This window comes from Genypterus blacodes, unplaced genomic scaffold (genome assembly GCF_046128005.1).
Source record: "Genypterus blacodes isolate CSIRO-AG114 ecotype Tasmania unplaced genomic scaffold, CSIRO-AGI_Gbla_v1 ptg000146l_1, whole genome shotgun sequence".
Taxonomy (NCBI): domain Eukaryota; kingdom Metazoa; phylum Chordata; class Actinopteri; order Ophidiiformes; family Ophidiidae; genus Genypterus; species Genypterus blacodes.
The window spans coordinates 1-7,500 of record NW_027466948.1 but is presented as its reverse complement, the minus strand read 5'-3'; the positions used below and the strand labels follow the sequence as shown (position 1 = coordinate 7,500).

The window sequence follows — 7,500 nt, the reverse complement described above, 5'->3', positions numbered from 1 at the left end:
GAATCTTATTCTTATATTTCATGTCCATGTCCGTCTCTGGGGTCTTTCTTGGACCCTGGGCCCTGGGGGGTCCAGGGGTCAGTGATCAGTGGTTTGTATTTGTCTCTTCCTCAGGCTTCATATTCTCAGGTTTCACCTCCACCTGCTCTTCCTCTTCCTCTCCCTTTCTCCTCCTCCCTTCTTCTGTCATTTCTTCACCTCCTCTTGTCGTTTGACCTCATAACCTGATTTTCTCTCTCTCCAATCGGTTTACCTGCCTCTTCTGGCCGTGCTCTCTCTCTCTCTCTCTCTCTCTCTCTCTCTCTCTCTGTCTCTCTCTCTCTCCCCCTCTCCCCTGTCTCTCTCTCGTCTTCTCTCTCTCTCTATTTCCATCTTTGAGCTTTATCCCTTCATCCCTTATCTCCTTCATCCGCTCCAATCCTCAGCTGTTCTTCTCGGTGGAGGAAGGGAGAGAGAAAGAGAGAGTTTTCACAAGTAAGCTCCTCGCAGTCTGCCGGGGGAGAACGTCTCAGTGAGCAGGTTGCACCGTGGGATTGTGGGAACTAAACGCTCGGCCTGACAGGGGAACGTAGGTCTGCAGGGTCTGGGAAAGAAGCAGGAGGAGCAGGAGAAGAAAGGAGGAAGGAAAGGTGAGTTTCCTCTTTATGCTTCTGCTGCAGTTTGTCTCAGTGATTCTTGTACTGTGGCTTCTGTGTTTCCATCGTCTCTCTCCTCTCTGTGTGATCTTCTACATCAGAGTGTTCCTCAGCCTCACAGTCTGACCCTCTGGAAGTCTGAATGTGAAAACCGGGATTTTTCCACAGGTTTCTTTCGGCACAGTTGTTTCTGGAGAAATTCCAAGATTCAACCCTGGAAAGCATTTAGGAATTCAGTGCAAAATAATGTTCAGACTCTTGTTTTATGTTTTGGCAGCAGCTTGATTCTTCTTCTGCTTGCATTTGGTGGAATAATTGATCAGAGATTCCCTGATTCCTAAAGCCTCTGAAGGTGATCTTTGGATTGTAGTGAGGCTGCCAAAGAGGATTGGTGGTGCGGCGCTGCCTCCTGAGCCTCTCACGCCTCAGCAGCTCGCCGCCCAAAGAGCCCCTCACGGCCCCTCACGGCCCCTCGCGGCCCCGCACAGCCAAACACAGCGGCTCTGCTGTGGCTTCGCTGGTTTGGGGGTTAACAGCAGACAGGTGGCGTTGGTGGATCTGATCAGACTGTGAGATGATAAACGTTTTAGTTTCAGGCTGAAAAGCGTAAAGTGACTGACATCAGACTTTAAGAGTTTATTTAACAACTATTTAATTTGGATTTAGTGTTGGGGATTAGCCAGCTACATGTAGCTAAGCTACTAACTGAGCTACTTGTACTGCAATGTAGCTTTTTCAGTAACGTGCCATCATTTCACAAGGAGCTGTGTAGCTTTAGCTGCTTGTTACTGTAGCTGTTACTAGATTCCATTTAAAACACACACACACACACACACACACACACACACACACATGCTGAACGTATCCCAGCATGCATCACTCATCCCAGTCTCCTCACCTTCATCCCGATGCAGCACCTCTCTCTCTCTCTCTTGGTTGTTTTGTTTCAGACTGAACTTCATGTGATTCTGTGATCTCAGATCAGATCAGGCTGAACAAACACAGATTCTCACTGTAAACTTTGATTGACACATTTGTCTGTTATTTGCATTGAGAGTAAGACAGCACAAATATTTAATACAGACGACCGAAGTAGCTTCAATGTAGTGAGCTACTTCCTCTCAGGAGCTGCAGCTAACTACTTTTTTAAGAGAGAAGCTTCATGACAGCGGAGCTACTTCAAATCTGGAGTAGCTTGTAGCTTGAAAGTAGCTTTGCCAACACTGCACACAGGGAGACCCGGACGCTCGCTCGCCCTCCCTCCCTCCCTCTCTCTCTCTCTCCTCTGATCCCGAGGTAAAGAGCAGGCGGTAATCGGATGACAGGAGATTTCACTGGCAAAGCTTCCTCAAGACCTCCTGCCGGGATTTAAACTCGCCACCGCCACCGCCCTGCAGAAGGTCACAGGTTAATGCTGTTACCTGTGCAGCACAGCCTGACCTTTGACCTCTGCTGCTGCACAGCCTTTAAAGAGAAACACGTCTATTAAACTATAAAATCATCAATTAAACAAAAAAGAGACTGAAATGCAAAATAATGTCAACTCTGAATGATTGACAGGTGACACAAGATTCAAGACAACAGACAAAGAAAACAACAGAAAAAATGTGTTAAAGTCATAAAAAAGGTAGAAAGAGTAGAAACCTTGTGTGTTCTCTGTGAATGGTGCATCATCTCAGCTTTGACTGATTGATGATGGATCCATTCCTCTGCACTCTGATGTGAGGACGTTGGTGCTGCACACACACACACACCGATGTAAGGAAACAGGAAACAGGAAGAGTATGGATCCATGTTTCCTGCTGTTACTGCTCCGTGTGTGTGAAGCTGGTTTTAGTCTTTATGGATCTCCAGGTGAAACAGCTGTCACACCTGGAGGAACATCAGGGAACATTTGGTTTGTGTGTTTTGTGTTGTACTTCCTGTCTGAAACGTCCTGCCTCATGTTCTTCTTCTCCTCTTTCCTGTTTCAGACTGACTGTTTGGTTTTCCGTCTGTAAAGTCCCCAAGCAACTGTCGCCATGGCAGCGGAGAAAGCGCAGATAGATGCTCTGAAAAAGGAGTGCGATGGCCTCCGAACCAAGATTGAGGTGAGTACCTATGAAGCATCACTACCGTGCCGCTGAGGATACCACGACTTTGACTTCATGAACTTTTTCTGGAACTACAAAAAACTAATATTGCACAATAGACAAGAAGAAGAGGTGAAGAGGTTTGAGTGAACTGCAGTCACACACTTTAGCCAGGAGGCGGAGCTCTAACAGCAGAATGTGTGACTTTAGGAGAGAGACACTAGAAGAAAAGATGTTGATTGATTAATTTATTCCAATTATTTCATTAATGAGCCTTTAAGGGAATCTGCATCTGGAGAGGGATGATTCACACACACACACACACACACACACACACTCACACACACACACACACACTCACACTCACACTCACACTCTGAGCCTCCCTCTCCTCCTCCAGGCGGCCCGTAAGGGTGTGAATGACTCCAGCATGTCGGACCAGGCGGGGGACGTGGCCGCTGTGGGCCGCGTGCAGCTGAAGCTCAGGAAGACGCTGAAGGGTCACCTGGCCAAAATCTACGCCATGCACTGGGCCGCCGACTCCAGGTGAGCAGGAGAACCAGAACCACAGGGACCCCCACAGGGACCCCCACAGGGACCCCCACAGGGACCCCCACAGGGACCCCAGACCCACACTGATCAGGTCCCACTGAGACTGAGGTCACAAATATACACTGGTACAAATGACATGCTGAGGTCACGTGTGTGTGTGTGTGTTTGTGTGGTGTGTGTGTGTGTGTGTGTGTGTGTTGTGTGTGATGTCATCATCTGAGCTCTTTCCTCTTTCTTCTCCGTTGCCGCTTTTTGATTTGATCTGATTGTTTCTTTTCTCATGAATGTTTGAATTCTCTGTTTTCACTCAGGCAAATGGTCAGTGCGTCACAGGATGGAAAGCTGCTGGTCTGGGACTCTTTCTCAGGGAACAAGGTATACAAACACAACACAACAGCTGTGAGGCGGTGTAATGCTGCCCCCTGCTGGACATGTTGAACGCTGCACTGACCGCTTTAATAGTAAATACTCTAATAAAGCTTCATGATGTCATAATAACCATCGGTATGATATCATACATTAATATGTACCTCAGCCAAGCAGCAGGGGTCGCTCAGTACATGAGCCAGGTATTCTGGTCCTATGAGGGTGAACTGGACCTGAACTGGACCTGAACTGTTTCCTCTCCAGGTGACCGCAGTTCCTCTGAAGTCTGCCTGGGTGATGAGCGTCGCCTTCGCCCCTCTGGGAACCTGGTGGCCAGCGGAGGTCTGACAACCTGTGCACGGTCTACAACATCAAGTCTACCAGCCCAAGACCCTCAGGGAGCTGGACGCACACACAGGTGAGACCACGGGTCCACCGCCGCCACCACAGCCACAGCCGCCATGATGTGTCCTGGAAATGAATTTACACAAAACAAAACAATTTCTAAAGAACAAAAGCAACAATAATGTTAACAAGACAATGTCTCTCTCTCTCTCTCATTCTCTCTCTCTCTCTCTTCTCTCTCTCTCTCTCTGTCTCTATCTCTCTCTCTCTCTCTCTCTCTCTCTCTGTGACTCTCTCTCGCCCTCTCTCTCTCTCTCTCTCTCTGTCTCCCTCTCTCTCTGTCTCTCTCTCTCTCTGTGACTCTCTCTCGCCCTCTCTCTCTCTCTCTCTCTCTGTCTCCCTCTCTCTCTCTCTCTCTCTCTCTCTCTCTCTCTCTCTGTCTCTCTCTCTCTCTCTCTCCCTCTCTGTCTCTCTCTCTCGCCCTCTCTCTCTCTCTCTCTCTCTCTCTCAGGTTATCTGTCCTGCTGCCGTTTCCTTAGTGACACTGAGATCATCACAGCCTCTGGCGACACCACCTGGTAACTCCTCACTCATTTCATTTGATTTAATGGATTTATTTTGTCTTTTGAAAGTGTGGAAGGGTTTTACTCCATTTCTTCTCCATCCTCCTCTTCCTCCTCTTGCTCCTCCTCCTCCTCTTGCTCCTCCTCCTCCTCCTCCTCTCCAGCTGTCTGTGGGACTTGGAGACTGGTAAGCAGAAGGTGCTCTTCACCAACCACATTGGGGACTGCATGTCTCTGGCTCTGTCCCCTGACATGAACACCTTCATCTCTGGAGCCTGCGACTCTCTGGCCAAACTGTGGACGTGCGGGAAGGAGCCTGCAAGCAGACGTTCTCCGGACACACCAGCGACATCAACGCCATCGCTGTGAGCGCCCCAATCCATCCAGACCACAACACACACACACTGAACACACAGAAGCCACCACTGAGATTTAGATTGGAGACTTTTCCTCAGTCTGAATGGTTGTGTAAAATCTAGACACACACACACAGACACACACACACAGACACACACACACACACACACACAAAGACACACACACACACACACACACAAAGACACACACACACACACACACACACTCACACACACACACACACACACACACACACACACACACACGCACACACACACATTAGAATCCAGTGTGTTACTGTTTGTGTTAAGTTGAGATGGAAACAGGGAGAGATGAAGATTTTCCTCCTCTTCCTCCTCCTCAGTTCTTCCCCAGTGGAAACGCCATCGTCACAGGATCTGACGACACGGCCTGTAAGATGTACGACCTGCGTGCGGACCAGGAGGTGATCGGGTACCAGGACTCCAGCCTGAACGCCGGCGTCACGTCTGTGGCTCCTCTCCATGTCGGGTCGACTCATCTTCGCCGGATACGACGACTTCAACTGCCACATCTGGGACTCTCTGAAGGGAGAGAAAGTTGGTGAGGACAGATCACATCTTCATCACCGACACAGCAGCTAGAACAACAGGTGGACATGCACATATGAACTATCTTCCTCCTCCTCTTCCTCTTCCTCTTCCTCTTCCTCTTCCTCCTCCTCTCCTCTCCTCTCCTCTCCTTTTCCTCCTCCTCTCCTCTTCCTCTCCTCATCCTGCTCCTCTTCCTCTCCTCTTCCTCCTCCTCTCCTCGTCCTCCTCCTGCCTCTCTTCCTCCTCCTCCTCCTCTCCTCCTCCTCTCCTCCCTCTCCTCCTGCTCCTCTTCCTCTCCTCCTCAGGTGTTCTCTCGGGTCATGATAACAGGGTGAGCTGCACCGGCGTTCCCGAGGATGGAATGGGCGTGTGCACAGGATCCTGGGATAGTTTCCTCAAGCTGTGGAACTGAGCCGTCCCAGCGCTGACAGCACCAGGAAGAGGAAGAGGAAGAGGAAGAGGAAGAAAAAGGGAGGCAGCAGGGAAGAGGAGAGGTGTCAGGGTGGAGTCTCTGCTTAGCTCTTCCTCTCTCTTTCTCTCTGCTTTTCTTCTTCATTCATGTATGCAAATATGGCTGAGCTGTTGAAGGGATGCATCACTCACTGTGTGCAGGAGTGAAAACACAGAAACAGAACAAATAGATCCAGCAGAACCCAGCTCCTGTCAAACACTTCTAGGTTTTTGACAATAAAAAGAAAGAAAATGTGATAATGTGAGCTACAGATTGACTGAATGTGTAGAAGAACAGATTTATTTTTAAACCGAGCGCTGCACTTATGTAGATGAAGCTTCATGTAAATTCATTTGTATTTTATAGTTTAACACCTTAGGCTGCAGAGTTGATGTACATTTGTTTTATTTTGGGCCACACGTTTCCACAGCAGCTTCACCGCCTCACTAAGGGTCAAAGGGTCAAAGGGTCAAACCGGGCTGCGGCCGAGCTCACAGTCTGTGTGATTGGCTGTTAGGTGGCGCTGTGAGTGCTGAGATCCACTTTAAAGACCTGTAAACGTGACGTCACCCACTGGATTCAACTGCATTTTCTAGTACTTTTACACGCGTGCAGTACCTCTGTAAAAAGATGAAATGTTTGTTGAAAATCTTTCTAATAAACCTAGAATTCTGCATTAACACAATGTTAGAGAGTCTCTCTCTCTCTCTCTCTCTCTCTCTCTCTCTGTTTGTGTGTGCGTGCGTGTGAGCATGTGTGTGTGTGCGCGAGTGCGCGTGCGCGTGCGTGCTCGCGCCTGTTCGTGTGTGTTTGAGCGTCGTTATCGAAGTGCTCTTATTCTGAAAAGCTCTGCGCTGAACGCTGCCCTGGTTTGTTTCGTGCTGCGTTCACGTGCTCAGCTGAAGGTAAAATTGAAATTCAGGCTCGCTGAGCTGTGAAGAGGATTTCGCGGAAGTGTTTGGAAGATTTGTTAGGCGAAATGTTTTCACAGCTGTTGAATGAACGACCGGAGCACTCAGAGCTACGGAGGTCGATTAGTGCCAAATAAAAACAAACAAATACAAAACAACATTATTGCTTTTTGCTCCCAATTGAATCACAGTGTGACAGAACACGGAGATAAAACATACAGTGTAATCTACAAGAGCATGAATGATAATGAAAATGTATAAATAAATGGAGGCTTGAGTCTTATTGTACAGGCGAGTCTTTCACTGAACAGGGGTGCTGATATTTCCGACGGTACATGAAGTAAGCAACAGTCAACAACATTAGGAGTTGATCCTCTTGATCCTTCATCACCTGTGCTCTTCACCGGGCATCCTCCTCCTCTTCTTCCTCCTCTTCTTCCTCCTCTTCTTCCTCCTCTTCCTCCTCATGGCGCCCTGCAGGTTCTTCATGGGAGGAAACTGGAAAATGAACGGAAACAAGGAGAGTGTTGGAGAGCTGTGTGTGTGTGAGAGTGTGTGTGTGTGGGGGTGTGGGTGTGTGTGTGTGTGTGTGTGTGTGTGTGTGTGTGTGTGTGTGTGTGTGTGTGTGTGTGTGTGAGAGTGTGTGTGTGTGTGTGTGGGGGTGTGGGTGTGTGTG

The 7,500-nt window shown here is 48.7% G+C and overlaps 1 pseudogene; it reads left to right on the top strand.

The window, feature by feature from the left end:
• Positions 1 to 3,120: 3,120 nt before the first annotated feature.
• Positions 3,121 to 6,480, top strand: LOC143012387 (guanine nucleotide-binding protein G(I)/G(S)/G(T) subunit beta-3-like; annotated as a pseudogene).
• Positions 6,481 to 7,500: the final 1,020 nt, after the last annotated feature.